General features: G+C 54.1%; 1 non-coding gene and 3 pseudogenes across 1 annotated transcript; all 4 read right to left on the reverse strand.

Annotated features, from left to right (window-relative positions):
- Window positions 1-5,350: 5,350 nt before the first annotated feature.
- On the reverse strand, window positions 5,351-5,529 carry LOC144669736 (U2 spliceosomal RNA; annotated as a pseudogene).
- Window positions 5,530-10,879: 5,350 nt separating this feature from the next.
- LOC144669719 (U2 spliceosomal RNA) lies at window positions 10,880-11,060 on the reverse strand (annotated as a pseudogene).
- Window positions 11,061-12,730: 1,670 nt separating this feature from the next.
- LOC144669854 (U2 spliceosomal RNA) lies at window positions 12,731-12,904 on the reverse strand (annotated as a pseudogene).
- Window positions 12,905-18,253: 5,349 nt separating this feature from the next.
- Window positions 18,254-18,436, reverse strand: LOC144669738 (U2 spliceosomal RNA). Its single transcript, XR_013573719.1, has one exon. It is a non-coding gene; the product is annotated as a U2 spliceosomal RNA (small nuclear RNA).
- Window positions 18,437-21,370: the final 2,934 nt, after the last annotated feature.

Here is a 21,370-nt window from a genome sequence, read left to right on the forward strand (position 1 = left end):
ACTTTATTCATAAAAATCTTCAATCACATTCAAAACCATTTCAAAAACAACATTACAAGGGTACAATCCAGGTTAAACTTTTACAAAATGTATCACCAGGTGCATCAGTACAAACAATATTACAGTCATTTACAGCCTTTCATTTTGATCTGTACAGCCCGAGGGGCTCTAAACAGTTCCCAGTCTCTCGGTGCGCTGTGGTAGAAAGGTCTTAGACAGCGACCCTTCCCCATTGCGCCTTTGCGGCAGCTGCCCCAAGCTTTAGTGCGTCCCTCAGCACGTAGTCCTGGACTTTGGATTGTGCCAGTCCGCAACAATCGGTCGGGGACAACTCTTTGTGCTGGAAGACCAACAAGTTTCGGGCAGACCAAAGCGCGTCTTTCACCGAGTTGATGATCCTCCAGCTGCAGTTGATGTTTGTCTCGGTGTGTGTCCCTGGGAACAGCCCGTAGAGCACAGAGTCCTGTGTCACAGAACTGCTCGGGATGAACCTCGACAGCACCCACTGCATCTCTCTCCAGACTTTCTTTGCAAAGGCACAATCCACAAGGAGGTGAACAACGGTCTCTTCCCCACCACAGCCACCTCGAGGGCATCGTGCAGAGGGGGTGAGACTCCTGGCGTGTAGGAAGGATCTGACGGGGAGGGCCTTTCTCACCACCAGCCAAGCTACGTCTTGGTGCTTGTTGGAAAGTTCTGGCGATGAGGCATTCTGCCAAATGACTTTGACAGTCTGCTCGGGGAACCATCCCACAGGGTCCACCCTCTCCTTATCCCTCAGGGCCTCTAGGACGTTACGTGCTGACCACTGCCTGATGGACTTGTGGTCAAAGGTGTTTTTCTGCATAAATTTTTCCACCAGGGACAGGTGGTACGGCACGGTCCAACTACTTGGAGCGTTCCGCGGCAGCGTGGCCAGACCCATCCTTCGCAACACCGGGGACAGGTAGAACCTCAGCACGTAGTGACACTTGGTGTTTGCGTACTGAGGGTCTACGCACCGCTTGATGCAGCCGCACACAAAGGTGGCCATCAGTATGAGGGCGATGTTGGGCACGTTTTTTCCCCCTTTATCTAGAGGCTTGTACATCGCGTCCCTGCAGACACGATCCATTTTCGACCTCCAGATAAAGCGGAAGATGGCTCGAGTGATCGCCATCGCGCAGGAGTGTGGAATGGGCCAGACCTGCGCCACGTACAGCAACAGCGAGAGTACCTCACACCTGATGACCAGGTTCTTACCCGCAATGGAGAGGGAGCGTCGCTCCCACATGCCCAGTTTCCTTTTCACCATAGCCACTCGCTCCTTCCAGTTTCTAACGCATGCCCCGGTCCCTCCGAACCATATCCCCAGCACCTTCAGGCCGTCAGCCCTGACAGTGAAGGGGACAAAGGATCGGTCAGCCCAGTTCCCAAAGAACATGGCCTCGCTCTTCCCACGATTTACCTTGGCTCCCGAGGCCAGTTCGAACTGGTCGCAGACGTGCATCAGTCTGCGCACCGACAGCGGATCCGAGCAGAAGACGGCGACGTCGTCCATGTACAGGGAGGCTTTTACCTGAGTGCCTCCACTGCCTGGGATCGTCACTCCTCTTATGCCCGGATCCTTCCTGATGGACTCGGCAAAGGGTTCTATGCAGCACACGAAAAGGACAGGCGAGAGAGGGCAGCCCTGCCTGACTCCAGATTTAATCGGAAAGCTATCTGTTTCCCACCCATTGATTGAGACTGCGCTACTGATGTTAGTGTAGAGCAGTTGGATCCAATTTCGAATTCCCTCCCCAAAGCCCATTTTGGAGAGCACATCCCCCATGTAGGTGTGCGATATTCTGTCAAAGGCCTTCTCCTGATCCAAGCTGATGAGGCAGGTATCCACACCCCTGTCCTGTACATAGGCAATCGTATCCCTGAGCAGCGCCAGGCTGTCAGAGATCTTCCTGCCTGGCACAGAGCAGGTCTGGTCAGGGTGAATCACCAATTCCAGAGCGGATTTGACCCGGTTGGCGATGACCTTGGACAGAATCTTATAGTCCATATTCAACAGTGAAATGGGTCGCCAATTTCTAATTTCCTCCCTTTCCCCCTTGTGCTTGTAGATGAGGGTGATGATGCCTTTCCTCATGGATTCTGACATGCTGCCGGCCAGGAGCATACTCTCGTACACTTCTAGCAGGTCTGGGCCGATCAAGTCCCACAGAGCCGAATACAACTCCGCCGGCAGGCCGTCGCTTCCGGGGGTTTTACTCTTCTCGAAGGACTCGAGGGCCTTAGTCAGTTCGTCAGGAGTTAGCGGTTTGTCTAGGCTCTCCCGCGTACTGTGGTCTTGGACCTCCGTGATAGAGGACAGGAAGGACTGGGAGGCCGTGCTGTCCGTGGGCTTCACGTCATACAGTCCGGCATAAAAGGATTTGCTGATCCTCAGAATGTCGGACCGTGATGACTTTACTGAGCCGTCTTCTTCCTTCAGGCTGCTGATCACAGAGCGCTCTCTGTGTACCTTTTGGAAGAAGAAACGTGAGCACGTCTCATCCTGCTCCACGGAGCGGACTCTGGAACGGAAGATGATCTTGGAGGCCTCCGAGGCAAAGTGCGAGGCTTGCTGGCCCTTCACCTCTTGGAGCTCCTCCTTGACATCCACCCCCATCGACTGCAGCCGGAGCAGATTCTGCATCTTTTCCTGGAGTCGGGACATTTCCCTCTGTTCCTTTCTAGCTTTCTGGGTGCCTTTGAGGATGAAAAACCTCTTGATGCTTCCCTTGATCACTTCCCACCAGTGTGTCAGGGACTCAAAGAGGGGTTTCACGGTTCTCCAACCTTTGTAATCCCTCTTGAGCTCCTCAATGTTCTCTGGGGTCAGCAGTTGCACATTTAGCTTCCATGCCCCCCTGCCCACCCTCAGGTCTTCCTCCAAGTGGCAGTCCGCCAGTAGGAGGCAGTGGTCAGAGAAGAACACCGGCTTGACCTCGGTGGATCTGACTGTGAATGCACGGGACACAAACAGGAAGTCTATCCTGGAACGAATGGACCCGTCTGGCCGCGACCAGGTGTATCTACGCTGCGCTCCGTCTGCAGGGTTGCTGAAGACGTCGTGCAGCTTGGCATCCTTAACTGTTTCCATCAGGGATCTGGACGTAGCGTCCAATCTGCTTCCGGCCCTGCCGGATCGTCCAGCCGCATCGATGATGCAGTTGAAGTCCCCGCCCAGAATGACCGGCCTGGAGGTCGCCAGCAGCAGTGGGAGCTGCTGAAAAACCTCCAGCCGCTCAGCCCCTTGTGCCGGGCCGTACACGTTAATTAACCGGAGTGGAGCGTTCTTGTACATTACGTCTGCTACCAGGAGTCGCCCGCCCACCACCTCCTTGACCTCGGAGACGGTGAAGTTGCCTCCCCGCAGCAGAATACCCAGGCCGGAGGAACGAGAGTCGTTTCCGCCCGACCAGATCGATGGCCCGTGGGACCACCATCGTGACCATTGCCTGTAGGAGCTGAGGTGCGGTATCGCACACTCCTGCAGAAACAACAGGTCAGCTTTGACCTTGGCTAGGTAGTCCAAGGTCGCAACACATCGCGTAGTAGATTTAATGCTACGCACATTTATGGATACAATCTTTAAACCCATATTAAAGCATTTATTCTCCTACCAAACCCACTGTCTCTGAGAGTCCCAGACCTTTAGTCTGCTCCTTCATACCCGTAGTGAGCTCAAATTCCTTCACTTTGGATGGGCTGAGGTAGATCTCCTTGGCCGTGTTCTGCTCCAGTGGCATCTGGAGGTTCACGTAGTGAGCGGATTTTGAGATGACCTTTGCTGGAGAAGCTTCTCCAAAACTCACCCCCTCTGGGGGGTTGCTGTTCCCGGCTTCCTGGAGCTGGGGTGCGATGATTGCCTCACTGCTCCCAGATTCCAGGGGCTGTGGTGCACTGGCCTCCTCAGGTTGCAGGCAAAGTTGGGGTGCGTTGGTCTCCTTGTTGTCTCCAATTTTCTGGAGCTCGGGTGTCTCGTCCTCCAACGCCCTGGAGCTTTGCCGCCTCTTCTGTCGGTGCCGCTCTGGCACTTCCTCATCCGAAGAGCTGCTGCCCTTGTCATCCGTGTCGGATGGGAGACGCCTCTTGCCGCTTCTCTGGGAAACGCCTTTGCTTCTTCTTCGCTCCCTCTTACTTTTCTTGTTCTTCACCGTCCGCCACTCCCCCTGCTGCTTTTCCACTGCTGCCTCCTCCTCCATTGATTCGCTGTCCTGAGGACTGGAAGGTTCAGGGGGTGGTGCTGTTGATTGGCTCTCTGTTGCCTCAATCTCTTTCTCCACCTTGTCTCTCTCTGTGTCCTCCTTTGTCCCGTTGAGCTCCCTGGGGGCCTTGGTGGTTGGAGTGACACGGAACATTTCTTCTGCTTCCCCGTGGTCGGCTTTGGCTGCCTGTGCGTAAGTACGGCAGCGTTTGGGGCAGGTCCTGTAGAGGTGACTTGCCTCGCCACACAGGTTGCAGCACTTGGCCTGTTTGCAGTCTTTTGTCTGGTGCCCTTCCTGTTTGCAGATCTTGCAGAGGGAGGCGCTGCAGTTGGCCGCCACATGACCAGCCTTGCCGCATGAGCGACAATGCTTGGGTTGCCCAGCGTAGACCAGGTAGCCACGGTTTCCCCCGATTGCGAAACTGGAAGGAGGGTGGAAAATGGCTCCCTTACCATCGGTCTTTAGCGTGACCTTAAACAGGCGTTTGCCTGTCCAGATCCCCAAGTCGTCTCGAATCTCGGTGCCGCTCCCCACCTTATCGAAGTACCTGGTGAGGAAGGTGACCACGTCGGCGACAGGGACGAAGGGGTTGTACACATGCACCATCACCTCACGTTCCCGTTGCAACGGCAGAGAAAAGTGCGGCTCCGCCGTCAGGATCTTCATCTCCGGCAGGTCTCTCTTCTCCTCGAACACCCTCAGGAGCCGGACGCAGTCTGCCACTTGCTTGAACGTGACGTCGAAATAACCACCTTTGCGGGAGTCGTGCAGGGTGAAGATCTCCGTAGCTTGGAAGCCGCACGCCTTCAACAGGATCCTCCTGGTGAAGAAGCCCCGATCCATAGGTGATCCTCCTTCGTCGCTGTGGTTCACCGTGACTCGGACGGTGATAGGTAACCCACGGTATGAATTCGGATTGCGATTGGTTTTCGCCCTTCCATCCCGACCTTGCCATGGCAGGACCATGGTGTCGCCCCTGCAACACTACACTTGATCTTAGCCAAGAGGCCGAGAAGCGATGAGAAAGAAAGAAAGTTGTGTTTTGAAAGATGCGCATGTTGAAAAGTAAAGAAAGCAGATGTTTGTAAGAAATCTATTTTTAGCATTGAAAATCCCCTGGAAAGGGGTGGTGCACCATTCCCAGAGATACTGCAATACCGGGTTGATGCGTGGAGTGGACGGAGCAAGCCCCTACTCCATCTCCCTGCTCCAAAAATCAATTTAATATATGGTCCCCAGATAAGGGACGTATCAGATATTAAACTGATAAGAACAGATTTTTTTTTTTTTTTTGTAAAAATATACTTTATTCATAAATTATCTTCAATCACATTCAAAACCATTTCAAAAACAACATTACAAGGGTACAATCCAGGTTAAACTTTTACAAAATGTATCACCAGGTGCATCAGTACAAACAATATTACAATCATTTACAGCCTTTCATTTTGATCTGTACAGCCCGAGGGGCTCTAAACAGTTCCCAGTCTCTCGGTGCGCTGTGGTAGAAAGGTCTTAGACAGCGACCCTTCCCCATTGCGCCTTTGCGGCAGCTGCCCCAAGCTTTAGTGCGTCCCTCAGCACGTAGTCCTGGACTTTGGATTGTGCCAGTCCGCAACAATCGGTCGGGGACAACTCTTTGTGCTGGAAGACCAACAAGTTTCGGGCAGACCAAAGCGCCTCTTTCACCGAGTTGATGATCCTCCAGCTGCAGTCGATGTTTGTCTCGGTGTGTGTCCCTGGGAACAGCCCGTAGAGCACAGAGTCCTGTGTCACAGAACTGCTCGGGATGAACCTCGACAGCAACCACTGCATCCCTCTCCAGACTTTCTTTGCAAAGGCACAATCCACAAGGAGGTGAACAACGGTCTCTTCCCCACCACAGCCACCTCGAGGGCAACGTGCAGAGGGGGTGAGACTCCTGGCGTGTAGGAAGGATCTGACGGGGAGGGCCTTTCTCACCACCAGCCAAGCTACGTCTTGGTGCTTGTTGGAAAGTTCTGGCGATGAGGCATTCTGCCAAATGACTTTGACAGTCTGCTCGGGGAACCATCCCACAGGGTCCACCCTCTCCTTTTCCCTCAGGGCCTCTAGGACGTTACGTGCTGACCACTGCCTGATGGACTTGTGGTCAAAGGTGTTTTTCTGCATAAATTTTTCCACCAGGGACAGGTGGTACGGCACGGTCCAACTACTTGGAGCGTTCCGCGGCAGCGTGGCCAGACCCATCCTTCGCAACACCGGGGACAGGTAGAACCTCAGCACGTAGTGACACTTGGTGTTTGCGTACTGAGGGTCTACGCACCGCTTGATGCAGCCACACACAAAGGTGGCCATCAGTATGAGGGCGATGTTGGGCACGTTTTTTCCCCCTTTATCTAGAGGCTTGTACATCGCGTCCCTGCGGACACGATCCATTTTCGACCTCCAGATAAAGCGGAAGATGGCTCGAGTGATCGCCATCGCGCAGGAGTGTGGAATGGGCCAGACCTGCGCCACGTACAGCAACAGCGAGAGTACCTCACACCTGATGACCAGGTTCTTACCCGCAATGGAGAGGGAGCGTCGCTCCCACATGCCCAGTTTCCTTTTCACCATAGCCACTCGCTCCTTCCAGTTTCTAACGCATGCCCCGGTCCCTCCGAACCATATCCCCAGCACCTTCAGGCCGTCAGCCCTGACAGTGAAGGGGACAAAGGATCGGTCAGCCCAGTTCCCAAAGAACATGGCCTCGCTCTTCCCACGATTTACCTTGGCTCCCGAGGCCAGTTCGAACTGGTCGCAGACGTGCATCAGTCTGCGCACCGACAGCGGATCCGAGCAGAAGACGGCGACGTCGTCCATGTACAGGGAGGCTTTTACCTGAGTGCCTCCACTGCCTGGGATCGTCACTCCTCTTATGCCCGGATCCTTCCAGATGGACTCGGCAAAGGGTTCTATGCAGCACACGAAAAGGACAGGCGAGAGAGGACAGCCCTGCCTGACTCCAGATTTAATCGGAAAGCTATCTGTTTCCCACCCATTGATTGAGACTGCGCTACTGATGTTAGTGTAGAGCAGTTGGATCCAATTTCGAATTCCCTCCCCAAAGCCCATTTTGGAGAGCACATCCCCCATGTAGGTGTGCGATATTCTGTCAAAGGCCTTCTCCTGATCCAAGCTGATGAGGCAGGTATCCACACCCCTGTCCTGTACATAGGCAATCGTATCCCTGAGCAGCGCCAGGCTGTCAGAGATCTTCCTGCCTGGCACAGAGCAGGTCTGGTCAGGGTGAATCACCAATTCCAGAGCGGATTTGACCCGGTTGGCGATGACCTTGGACAGAATCTTATAGTCCACATTCAACAGTGAAATGGGTCGCCAATTTCTAATTTCCTCCCTTTCCCCCTTGTGCTTGTAGATGAGGGTGATGATGCCTTTCCTCATGGATTCTGACATGCTGCCGGCCAGGAGCATACTCTCGTACACTTCTAGCAGGTCTGGGCCGATCAAGTCCCACAGAGCCGAATACAACTCCGCCGGCAGGCCGTCGCTTCCGGGGGTTTTACTCTTCTCGAAGGACTCGAGGGCCTTAGTCAGTTCGTCAGGAGTTAGCGGTTTGTCTAGGCTCTCCCGCGTACTGTGGTCTAAGACCTCCGTGATAGAGGACAGGAAGGACTGGGAGGCCGTGCTGTCCGTGGGCTTCACGTCATACAGTCCGGCATAAAAGGATTTGCTGATCCTCAGAATGTCGGACCGTGATGACTTTACTGAGCCGTCTTCTTCCTTCAGGCTGCTGATCACAGAGCGCTCTCTGTGTACCTTTTGGAAGAAGAAACGTGAGCACGTCTCATCCTGCTCCACGGAGCGGACTCTGGAACGGAAGATGATCTTGGAGGCCTCCGAGGCAAAGTGCGAGGCTTGCTGGCCCTTCACCTCTTGGAGCTCCTCCTTGACATCCACCCCCATCGACTGCAGCCGGAGCAGATTCTGCATCTTTTCCTGGAGTCGGGACATTTCCCTCTGTTCCTTTCTAGCTTTCTGGGTGCCTTTGCGGATGAAAAACCTCTTGATGCTTCCCTTGATCACTTCCCACCAGTGTGTCAGGGACTCAAAGAGGGGTTTCACGGTTCTCCAACCTTTGTAATCCCTCTTGAGCTCCTCAATGTTCTCTGGGGTCAGCAGTTGCACATTTAGCTTCCATGCCCCCCTGCCCACCCTCAGGTCTTCCTCCAAGTGGCAGTCCGCCAGTAGGAGGCAGTGGTCAGAGAAGAACACCGGCTTGACCTCGGTGGATCTGACTGTGAATGCACGGGACACAAACAGGAAGTCTATCCTGGAACGAATGGACCCGTCTGGCCGCGACCAGGTGTATCTACGCTGCGCTCCGTCTGCAGGGTTGCTGAAGACGTCGTGCAGCTTGGCATCCTTAACTGTTTCCATCAGGGATCTGGACGTAGCGTCCAATCTGCTTCCGGCCCTGCCGGATCGTCCAGCCGCATCGATGATGCAGTTGAAGTCCCCGCCCAGAATGACCGGCCTGGAGGTCGCCAGCAGCAGTGGGAGCTGCTGAAAAACCTCCAGCCGCTCAGCCCCTTGTGCCGGGCCGTACACGTTAATTAACCGGAGTGGAGCGTTCTTGTACATTACGTCTGCTACCAGGAGTCGCCCGCCCACCACCTCCTTGACCTCGGAGACGGTGAAGTTGCCTCCCCGCAGCAGAATACCCAGGCCGGAGGAACGAGAGTCGTTTCCGCCCGACCAGATCGATGGCCCGTGGGACCACCATCGTGACCATTGCCTGTAGGAGCTGAGGTGCGGTATCGCACACTCCTGCAGAAACAACAGGTCAGCTTTGACCTTGGCTAGGTAGTCCAAGGTCGCAACACATCGCGTAGTAGATTTAATGCTACGCACATTTATGGATACAATCTTTAAACCCATATTAAAGCATTTATTCTCCTACCAAACCCACTGTCTCTGAGAGTCCCACACCTTTAGTCTGCTCCTTCATACCCGTAGTGAGCTCAAATTCCTTCACTTTGGATGGGCTGAGGTAGATCTCCTTGGCCGTGTTCTGCTCCAGTGGCATCTGGAGGTTCACGTAGTGAGCGGATTTTGAGATGACCTTTGCTGGAGAAGCTTCTCCAAAACTCACCCCCTCTGGGGGGTTGCTGTTCCCGGCTTCCTGGAGCTGGGGTGCGATGATTGCCTCACTGCTCCCAGATTCCAGGGGCTGTGGTGCACTGGCCTCCTCAGGTTGCAGGCCAAGTTGGGGTGCGCTGGTCTCCTTGTTGTCTCCAATTTTCTGGAGCTCGGGTGTCTCGTCCTCCAACGCCCTGGAGCTTTGCCGCCTCTTCTGTCGGTGCCGCTCTGGCACTTCCTCATCCGAAGAGCTGCTGCCCTTGTCATCCGTGTCGGATGGGAGACGCCTCTTGCCGCTTCTCTGGGAAACGCCTTTGCTTCTTCTTCGCTCCCTCTTACTTTTCTTGTTCTTCACCGTCCGCCACTCCCCCTGCTGCTTTTCCACTGCTGCCTCCTCCTCCATTGATTCGCTGTCCTGAGGACTGGAAGGTTCAGGGGGTAGTGCTGTTGATTGGCTCTCTGTTGCCTCAATCTCTTTCTCCACCTTGTCTCTCTCTGTGTCCTCCTTTGTCCCGTTGAGCTCCCTGGGGGCCTTGGTGGTTGGAGTGACACGGAACATTTCTTCTGCTTCCCCGTGGTCGGCTTTGGCTGCCTGTGCGTAAGTACGGCAGCGTTTGGGGCAGGTCCTGTAGAGGTGACTTGCCTCGCCACACAGGTTGCAGCACTTGGCCTGTTTGCAGTCTTTTGTCTGGTGCCCTTCCTGTTTGCAGATCTTGCAGAGGGAGGCGCTGCAGTTGGCCGCCACATGGCCAGCCTTGCCGCATGAGCGACAATGCTTGGGTTGCCCAGCGTAGACCAGGTAGCCACGGTTTCCCCCGATAGCGAAACTGGAAGGAGGGTGGAAAATGGCTCCCTTACCATCGGTCTTTAGCGTGACCTTAAACAGGCGTTTGCCTGTCCAGATCCCCAAGTCGTCTCGAATCTCGGTGCCGCTCCCCACCTTATCGAAGTACCTGGTGAGGAAGGTGACCACGTCGGCGACAGGGACGAAGGGGTTGTACACATGCACCATCACCTCACGTTCCCGTTGCAACGGCAGAGAAAAGTGCGGCTCCGCCGTCAGGATCTTCATCTCCGGCAGGTCTCTCTTCTCCTCGAACACCCTCAGGAGCCGGACGCAGTCTGCCACTTGCTTGAACGTGACGTCAAAATAACCACCTTTGCGGGAGTCGTGCAGGGTGAAGATCTCCGTAGCTTGGAAGCCGCACGCCTTCAACAGGATCCTCCTGGTGAAGAAGCCCCGATCCATAGGTGATCCTCCTTCGTCGCTGTGGTTCACCGTGACTCGGACGGTGATAGGTAACCCACGGTATGAATTCGGATTGCGATTGGTTTTCGCCCTTCCATCCCGACCTTGCCATGGCAGGACCATGGTGTCGCCCCTGCAACACTACACTTGATCTTAGCCAAGAGGCCGAGAAGCGATGAGAAAGAAAGAAAGTTGTGTTTTGAAAGATGCGCATGTTGAAAAGTAAAGAAAGCAGATGTTTGTAAGAAATCTATTTTTAGCATTGAAAATCCCCTAAAAGGGGTGGTGCACCATTCCCAGAGATACTGCAATACCGGGTTGATGCGTGGAGTGGACGGAGCAAGCCCCTACTCCATCTCCCTGCTCCAAAAATCAATTTAATATATGGTCCCCAGATAAGGGACGTATCAGATATTAAACTGATAAGAACAGATTTTTTTTTTTTTTTATTGTAAAAATATACTTTATTCATAAAAAATCTTCAATCACATTCAAAACCATTTCAAAAACAACATTACAAGGGTACAATCCAGGTTAAACTTTTACAAAATGTATCACCAGGTGCATCAGTACAAACAATATTACAATCATTTACAGCCTTTCATTTTAATCTGTACAGCCCGAGGGGCTCTAAACAGTTCCCAGTCTCTCGGTGCGCTGTGGTAGAAAGGTCTTAGACAGCGACCCTTCCCCATTGCGCCTTTGCGGCAGCTGCCCCAAGCTTTAGTGCGTCCCTCAGCACGTAGTCCTGGACTTTGGATTGTGCCAGTCCGCAACAATCGGTCGGGGACAACTCTTTGTGCTGGAAGACCAACAAGTTTCGGGCAGACCAAAGCGCGTCTTTCACCGAGTTGATGATCCTCCAGCTGCAGTCGATGTTTGTCTCGGTGTGTGTCCCTGGGAACAGCCCGTAGAGCACAGAGTCCTGTGTCACAGAACTGCTCGGGATGAACCTCGACAGCAACCACTGCATCTCTCTCCAGACTTTCTTTGCAAAGGCACAATCCACAAGGAGGTGAACAACGGTCTCTTCCCCACCACAGCCACCTCGAGGGCATCGTGCAGAGGGGGTGAGACTCCTGGCGTGTAGGAAGGATCTGACGGGGAGGGCCTTTCTCACCACCAGCCAAGCTACGTCTTGGTGCTTGTTGGAAAGTTCTGGCGATGAGGCATTCTGCCAAATGACTTTGACAGTCTGCTCGGGGAACCATCCCACAGGGTCCACCCTCTCCTTATCCCTCAGGGCCTCTAGGACGTTACGTGCTGACCACTGCCTGATGGACTTGTGGTCAAAGGTGTTTTTCTGCATAAATTTTTCCACCAGGGACAGGTGGTACGGCACGGTCCAACTACTTGGAGCGTTCCGCGGCAGCGTGGCCAGACCCATCCTTCGCAACACCGGGGACAGGTAGAACCTCAGCACGTAGTGACACTTGGTGTTTGCGTACTGAGGGTCTACGCACCGCTTGATGCAGCCGCACACAAAGGTGGCCATCAGTATGAGGGCGATGTTGGGCACGTTTTTTCCCCCTTTATCTAGAGGCTTGTACATCGCGTCCCTGCAGACACGATCCATTTTCGACCTCCAGATAAAGCGGAAGATGGCTCGAGTGATCGCCATCGCGCAGGAGTGTGGAATGGGCCAGACCTGCGCCACGTACAGCAACAGCGAGAGTACCTCACACCTGATGACCAGGTTCTTACCCGCAATGGAGAGGGAGCGTCGCTCCCACATGCCCAGTTTCCTTTTCACCATAGCCACTCGCTCCTTCCAGTTTCTAACGCATGCCCCGGTCCCTCCGAACCATATCCCCAGCACCTTCAGGCCGTCAGCCCTGACAGTGAAGGGGACAAAGGATCGGTCAGCCCACTTCCCAAAGAACATGGCCTCGCTCTTCCCACGATTTACCTTGGCTCCCGAGGCCAGTTCGAACTGGTCGCAGACGTGCATCAGTCTGCGCACCGACAGCGGATCCGAGCAGAAGACGGCGACGTCGTCCATGTACAGGGAGGCTTTTACCTGAGTGCCTCCACTGCCTGGGATCGTCACTCCTCTTATGCCCGGATCCTTCCTGATGGACTCGGCAAAGGGTTCTATGCAGCACACAAAAAGGACAGGCGAGAGAGGGCAGCCCTATGCACCATTCCCAGAGATACTGCAATACCAGGTCGATGCGTGGAGTGGACAGAGCAAGCCCCTATTCCATCTCCCTGCTCCAAAAATCAATTTAATATATGGTCCCCAGATAAGGGACGTATCAGATATTAAACTGATAAGAACAGATTTTTTTTTTTGTAAAAATATACTTTATTCATAAAAATCTTCAATCACATTCAAAACCATTTCAAAAACAACATTACAAGGGTACAATCCAGGTTAAACTTTTACAAAATGTATCACCAGGTGCATCAGTACAAACAATATTACAGTCATTTACAGCCTTTCATTTTGATCTGTACAGCCCGAGGGGCTCTAAACAGTTCCCAGTCTCTCGGTGCGCTGTGGTAGAAAGGTCTTAGACAGCGACCCTTCCCCATTGCGCCTTTGCGGCAGCTGCCCCAAGCTTTAGTGCGTCCCTCAGCACGTAGTCCTGGACTTTGGATTGTGCCAGTCCGCAACAATCGGTCGGGGACAAATCTTTGTGCTGGAAGACCAACAAGTTTCGGGCAGACCAAAGCGCGTCTTTCACCGAGTTGATGATCCTCCAGCTGCAGTTGATGTTTGTCTCGGTGTGTGTCCCTGGGAACAGCCCGTAGAGCACAGAGTCCTGTGTCACAGAACTGCTCGGGATGAACCTCGACAGCAACCACTGCATCTCTCTCCAGACTTTCTTTGCAAAGGCACAATCCACAAGGAGGTGAACAACGGTCTCTTCCCCACCACAGCCACCTCGAGGGCATCGTGCAGAGGGGGTGAGACTCCTGGCGTGTAGGAAGGATCTGACGGGGAGGGCCTTTCTCACCACCAGCCAAGCTACGTCTTGGTGCTTGTTGGAAAGTTCTGGCGATGAGGCATTCTGCCAAATGACTTTGACAGTCTGCTCGGGGAACCATCCCACAGGGTCCACCCTCTCCTTATCCCTCAGGGCCTCTAGGACGTTACGTGCTGACCACTGCCTGATGGACTTGTGGTCAAAGGTGTTTTTCTGCATAAATTTTTCCACCAGGGACAGGTGGTACGGCACGGTCCAACTACTTGGAGCGTTCCGCGGCAGCGTGGCCAGACCCATCCTTCGCAACACCGGGGACAGGTAGAACCTCAGCACGTAGTGACACTTGGTGTTTGCGTACTGAGGGTCTACGCACCGCTTGATGCAGCCGCACACAAAGGTGGCCATCAGGATGAGGGCGATGTTGGGCACGTTTTTTCCCCCTTTATCTAGAGGCTTGTACATCGCGTCCCTGCAGACACGATCCATTTTCGACCTCCAGATAAAGCGGAAGATGGCTCGAGTGATCGCCATCGCGCAGGAGTGGGGAATGGGCCAGACCTGCGCCACGTACAGCAACAGCGAGAGTACCTCACACCTGATGACCAGGTTCTTACCCGCAATGGAGAGGGAGCGTCGCTCCCACATGCCCAGTTTCCTTTTCACCATAGCCACTCGCTCCTTCCAGTTTCTAACGCATGCCCCGGTCCCTCCGAACCATATCCCCAGCACCTTCAGGCCGTCAGCCCTGACAGTGAAGGGGACAAAGGATCGGTCAGCCCAGTTCCCAAAGAACATGGCCTCGCTCTTCCCACGATTTACCTTGGCTCCCGAGGCCAGTTCGAACTGGTCGCAGACGTGCATCAGTCTGCGCACCGACAGCGGATCCGAGCAGAAGACGGCGACGTCGTCCATGTACAGGGAGGCTTTTACCTGAGTGCCTCCACTGCCTGGGATCGTCACTCCTCTTATGCCCGGATCCTTCCTGATGGACTCGGCAAAGGGTTCTATGCAGCACACGAAAAGGACAGGCGAGAGAGGACAGCCCTGCCTGACTCCAGATTTAATCGGAAAGCTATCTGTTTCCCACCCATTGATTGAGACTGCGCTACTGATGTTAGTGTAGAGCAGTTGGATCCAATTTCGAATTCCCTCCCCAAAGCCCATTTTGGAGAGCACATCCCCCATGTAGGTGTGCGATATTCTGTCAAAGGCCTTCTCCTGATCCAAGCTGATGAGGCAGGTATCCACACCCCTGTCCTGTACATAGGCAATCGTATCCCTGAGCAGCGCCAGGCTGTCAGAGATCTTCCTGCCTGGCACAGAGCAGGTCTGGTCAGGGTGAATCACCAATTCCAGGGCGGATTTGACCCGGTTGGCGATGACCTTGGACAGAATCTTATAGTCCACATTCAACAGTGAAATGGGTCGCCAATTTCTAATTTCCTCCCTTTCCCCCTTGTGCTTGTAGATGAGGGTGATGATGCCTTTCCTCATGGATTCTGACATGCTGCCGGCCAGGAGCATACTCTCGTACACTTCTAGCAGGTCTGGGCCGATCAAGTCCCACAGAGCCGAATACAACTCCGCCGGCAGGCCGTCGCTTCCGGGGGTTTTACTCTTCTCGAAGGACTCGAGGGCCTTAGTCAGTTCGTCAGGAGTTAGCGGTTTGTCTAGGCTCTCCCGCGTACTGTGGTCTAAGACCTCCGTGATAGAGGACAGGAAGGACTGGGAGGCCGTGCTGTCCGTGGGCTTCACGTCATACAGTCCGGCATAAAAGGATTTGCTGATCCTCAGAATGTCGGACCGTGATGACTTTACTGAGCCGTCTTCTTCCTTCAGGCTGCTGATCACAGAGCGCTCTCTGTGTACCTTTTGGAAGAAGAAACGTGAGCACGTCTCATCCTGCTCCACGGAGCGGACTCTGGAACGGAAGATGATCTTGGAGGCCTCCGAGGCAAAGTGCGAGGCTTGCTGGCCCTTCACCTCTTGGAGCTCCTCCTTGACATCCACCCCCATCGACTGCAGCCGGAGCAGATTCTGCATCTTTTCCTGGAGTCGGGACATTTCCCTCTGTTCCTTTCTAGCTTTCTGGGTGCCTTTGCGGATGAAAAACCTCTTGATGCTTCCCTTGATCACTTCCCACCAGTGTGTCAGGGACTCAAAGAGGGGTTTCACGGTTCTCCAACCTTTGTACTCCCTCTTGAGCTCCTCAATGTTCTCTGGGGTCAGCAGTTGCACATTTAGCTTCCATGCCCCCCTGCCCACCCTCAGGTCTTCCTCCAAGTGGCAGTCCGCCAGTAGGAGGCAGTGGTCAGAGAAGAACACCGGCTTGACCTCGGTGGATCTGACTGTGAATGCACGGGACACAAACAGGAAGTCTATCCTGGAACGAATGGACCCGTCTGGCCGCGACCAGGTGTATCTACGCTGCGCTCCGTCTGCAGGGTTGCTGAAGACGTCGTGCAGCTTGGCATCCTTAACTGTTTCCATCAGGGATCTGGACGTAGCGTCCAATCTGCTTCCGGCCCTGCCGGATCGTCCAGCCGCATCGATGATGCAGTTGAAGTCCCCGCCCAGAATGACCGGCCTGGAGGTCGCCAGCAGCAGTGGGAGCTGCTGAAAAACCTCCAGCCGCTCAGCCCCTTGTGCCGGGCCGTACACGTTAATTAACCGGAGTGGAGCGTTCTTGTACATTACGTCTGCTACCAGGAGTCGCCCGCCCACCACCTCCTTGACCTCGGAGACGGTGAAGTTGCCTCCCCGCAGCAGAATACCCAGGCCGGAGGAACGAGAGTCGTTTCCGCCCGACCAGATCGATGGCCCGTGGGACCACCATCGTGACCATTGCCTGTAGGAGCTGAGGTGCGGTATCGCACACTCCTGCAGAAACAACAGGTCAGCTTTGACCTTGGCTAGGTAGTCCAAGGTCGCAACACATCGCGTAGTAGATTTAATGCTACGCACATTTATGGATACAATCTTTAAACCCATATTAAAGCATTTATTCTCCTACCAAACCCACTGTCTCTGAGAGTCCCAGACCTTTAGTCTGCTCCTTCATACCCGTAGTGAGCTCAAATTCCTTCACTTTGGATGGGCTGAGGTAGATCTCCTTGGCCGTGTTCTGCTCCAGTGGCATCTGGAGGTTCACGTAGTGAGCGGATTTTGAGATGACCTTTGCTGGAGAAGCTTCTCCAAAACTCACCCCCTCTGGGGGGTTGCTGTTCCCGGCTTCCTGGAGCTGGGGTGCGATGATTGCCTCACTGCTCCCAGATTCCAGGGGCTGTGGTGCACTGGCCTCCTCAGGTTGCAGGCAAAGTTGGGGTGCGTTGGTCTCCTTGTTGTCTCCAATTTTCTGGAGCTCGGGTGTCTCGTCCTCCAACGCCCTGGAGCTTTGCCGCCTCTTCTGTCGGTGCCGCTCTGGCACTTCCTCATCCGAAGAGCTGCTGCCCTTGTCATCCGTGTCGGATGGGAGACGCCTCTTGCCGCTTCTCTGGGAAACGCCTTTGCTTCTTCTTCGCTCCCTCTTACTTTTCTTGTTCTTCACCGTCCGCCACTCCCCCTGCTGCTTTTCCACTGCTGCCTCCTCCTCCATTGATTCGCTGTCCTGAGGACTGGAAGGTTCAGGGGGTGGTGCTGTTGATTGGCTCTCTGTTGCCTCAATCTCTTTCTCCACCTTGTCTCTCTCTGTGTCCTCCTTTGTCCCGTTGAGCTCCCTGGGGGCCTTGGTGGTTGGAGTGACACGGAACATTTCTTCTGCTTCCCCGTGGTCGGCTTTGGCTGCCTGTGCGTAAGTACGGCAGCGTTTGGGGCAGGTCCTGTAGAGGTGACTTGCCTCGCCACACAGGTTGCAGCACTTGGCCTGTTTGCAGTCTTTTGTCTGGTGCCCTTCCTGTTTGCAGATCTTGCAGAGGGAGGCGCTGCAGTTGGCCGCCACATGACCAGCCTTGCCGCATGAGCGACAATGCTTGGGTTGCCCAGCGTAGACCAGGTAGCCACGGTTTCCCCCGATAGCGAAACTGGAAGGAGGGTGGAAAATGGCTCCCTTACCATCGGTCTTTAGCGTGACCTTAAACAGGCGTTTGCCTGTCCAGATCCCCAAGTCGTCTCGAATCTCGGTGCCGCTCCCCACCTTATCGAAGTACCTGGTGAGGAAGGTGACCACGTCGGCGACAGGGACGAAGGGGTTGTACACATGCACCATCACCTCACGTTCCCGTTGCAACGGCAGAGAAAAGTGCGGCTCCGCCGTCAGGATCTTCATCTCCGGCAGGTCTCTCTTCTCCTCGAACACCCTCAGGAGCCGGACGCAGTCTGCCACTTGCTTGAACGTGACGTCGAAATAACCACCTTTGCGGGAGTCGTGCAGGGTGAAGATCTCCGTAGCTTGGAAGCCGCACGCCTTCAACAGGATCCTCCTGGTGAAGAAGCCCCGATCCATAGGTGATCCTCCTTCGTCGCTGTGGTTCACCGTGACTCGGACGGTGATAGGTAACCCACGGTATGAATTCGGATTGCGATTGGTTTTCGCCCTTCCATCCCGACCTTGCCATGGCAGGACCATGGTGTCGCCCCTGCAACACTACACTTGATCTTAGCCAAGAGGCCGAGAAGCGATGAGAAAGAAAGAAAGTTGTGTTTTGAAAGATGCGCATGTTGAAAAGTAAAGAAAGCAGATGTTTGTAAGAAATCTATTTTTAGCATTGAAAATCCCCTAAAAGGGGTGGTGCACCATTCCCAGAGATACTGCAATACCGGGTTGATGCGTGGAGTGGACGGAGCAAGCCCCTACTCCATCTCCCTGCTCCAAAAATCAATTTAATATATGGTCCCCAGATAAGGGACGTATCAGATATTAAACTGATAAGAACAGATTTTTTTTTTTTTTTTTATTGTAAAAATATACTTTATTCATAAAAAATCTTCAATCACATTCAAAACCATTTCAAAAACAACATTACAAGGGTACAATCCAGGTTAAACTTTTACAAAATGTATCACCAGGTGCATCAGTACAAACAATATTACAATCATTTACAGCCTTTCATTTTAATCTGTACAGCCCGAGGGGCTCTAAACAGTTCCCAGTCTCTCGGTGCGCTGTGGTAGAAAGGTCTTAGACAGCGACCCTTCCCCATTGCGCCTTTGCGGCAGCTGCCCCAAGCTTTAGTGCGTCCCTCAGCACGTAGTCCTGGACTTTGGATTGTGCCAGTCCGCAACAATCGGTCGGGGACAACTCTTTGTGCTGGAAGACCAACAAGTTTCGGGCAGACCAAAGCGCGTCTTTCACCGAGTTGATGATCCTCCAGCTGCAGTCGATGTTTGTCTCGGTGTGTGTCCCTGGGAACAGCCCGTAGAGCACAGAGTCCTGTGTCACAGAACTGCTCGGGATGAACCTCGACAGCAACCACTGCATCTCTCTCCAGACTTTCTTTGCAAAGGCACAATCCACAAGGAGGTGAACAACGGTCTCTTCCCCACCACAGCCACCTCGAGGGCATCGTGCAGAGGGGGTGAGACTCCTGGCGTGTAGGAAGGATCTGACGGGGAGGGCCTTTCTCACCACCAGCCAAGCTACGTCTTGGTGCTTGTTGGAAAGTTCTGGCGATGAGGCATTCTGCCAAATGACTTTGACAGTCTGCTCGGGGAACCATCCCACAGGGTCCACCCTCTCCTTATCCCTCAGGGCCTCTAGGACGTTACGTGCTGACCACTGCCTGATGGACTTGTGGTCAAAGGTGTTTTTCTGCATAAATTTTTCCACCAGGGACAGGTGGTACGGCACGGTCCAACTACTTGGAGCGTTCCGCGGCAGCGTGGCCAGACCCATCCTTCGCAACACCGGGGACAGGTAGAACCTCAGCACGTAGTGACACTTGGTGTTTGCGTACTGAGGGTCTACGCACCGCTTGATGCAGCCGCACACAAAGGTGGCCATCAGTATGAGGGCGATGTTGGGCACGTTTTTTCCCCCTTTATCTAGAGGCTTGTACATCGCGTCCCTGCAGACACGATCCATTTTCGACCTCCAGATAAAGCGGAAGATGGCTCGAGTGATCGCCATCGCGCAGGAGTGTGGAATGGGCCAGACCTGCGCCACGTACAGCAACAGCGAGAGTACCTCACACCTGATGACCAGGTTCTTACCCGCAATGGAGAGGGAGCGTCGCTCCCACATGCCCAGTTTCCTTTTCACCATAGCCACTCGCTCCTTCCAGTTTCTAACGCATGCCCCGGTCCCTCCGAACCATATCCCCAGCACCTTCAGGCCGTCAGCCCTGACAGTGAAGGGGACAAAGGATCGGTCAGCCCACTTCCCAAAGAACATGGCCTCGCTCTTCCCACGATTTACCTTGGCTCCCGAGGCCAGTTCGAACTGGTCGCAGACGTGCATCAGTCTGCGCACCGACAGCGGATCCGAGCAGAAGACGGCGACGTCGTCCATGTACAGGGAGGCTTTTACCTGAGTGCCTCCACTGCCTGGGATCGTCACTCCTCTTATGCCCGGATCCTTCCTGATGGACTCGGCAAAGGGTTCTATGCAGCACACAAAAAGGACAGGCGAGAGAGGGCAGCCCTGCCTGACTCCAGATTTAATCGGAAAGCTATCTGTTTCCCACCCATTGATTGAGACTGCGCTACTGATGTTAGTGTAGAGCAGTTGGATCCAATTTCGAATTCCCTCCCCAAACCCCATTTTGGAGAGCACATCCCCCATGTAGGTGTGCGATATTCTGTCAAAGGCCTTCTCCTGATCCAAGCTGATGAGGCAGGTATCCACACCCCTGTCCTGTACATAGGCAATCGTATCCCTGAGCAGCGCCAGGCTGTCAGAGATCTTCCTGCCTGGCACAGAGCAGGTCTGGTCAGGGTGAATCACCAATTCCAGAGTGGATTTGACCCGGTTGGCGATGACCTTGGACAGAATCTTATAGTCCATATTCAACAGTGAAATGGGTCGCCAATTTCTAATTTCCTCCCTTTCCCCCTTGTGCTTGTAGATGAGGGTGATGATGCCTTTCCTCATGGATTCTGACATGCTGCCGGCCAGGAGCATACTCTCGTACACTTCTAGCAGGTCTGGGCCGATCAAGTCCCACAGAGCTGAATACAACTCCGCCGGCAGGCCGTCGCTTCCGGGGGTTTTACTCTTCTCGAAGGACTCGAGGGCCTTAGTCAGTTCGTCAGGGGTTAGCGGTTTGTCTAGGCTCTCCCGAGTACTGTGGTCTAGGACCTCCGTGATAGAGGACAGGAAGGACTGGGAGGCCGTGCTGTCCGTGGGCTTCACGTCATACAGTCCGGCATAAAAGGATTTGCTGATCCTCAGAATGTCGGACCGTGATGACTTTACTGAGCCGTCTTCTTCCTTCAGGCTGCTGATCACAGAGCGCTCTCTGTGTACCTTTTGGAAGAAGAAACGTGAGCACGTCTCCTCCTGCTCCACGGAGCGGACTCTGGAACGGAAGATGATCTTGGAGGCCTCCGAGGCAAAGTGCGAGGCTTGCTGGCCCTTCACCTCTTGGAGCTCCTCCTTGACATCGACCCCCATCGACCGCAGCCGGAGCAGATTCTGCATCTTTTCCTGGAGTCGGGACATTTCCCTCTGTTCCTTTCTAGCTTTCTGGGTGCCTTTGAGGATGAAAAACCTCTTGATGCTTCCCTTGATCACTTCCCACCAGTGTGTCAGGGACTCAAAGAGGGGTTTCACGGTTCTCCAACCTTTGTAATCCCTCTTGAGCTCCTCAATGTTCTCTGGGGTCAGCAGTTGCACATTTAGCTTCCATGCCCCCCTGCCCACCCTCAGGTCTTCCTCCAAGTGGCAGTCCGCCAGTAGGAGG

Source organism: Cetorhinus maximus, chromosome 29 (genome assembly GCF_964194155.1).
Source record: "Cetorhinus maximus chromosome 29, sCetMax3.hap1.1, whole genome shotgun sequence".
Classification (NCBI taxonomy): domain Eukaryota; kingdom Metazoa; phylum Chordata; class Chondrichthyes; order Lamniformes; family Cetorhinidae; genus Cetorhinus; species Cetorhinus maximus.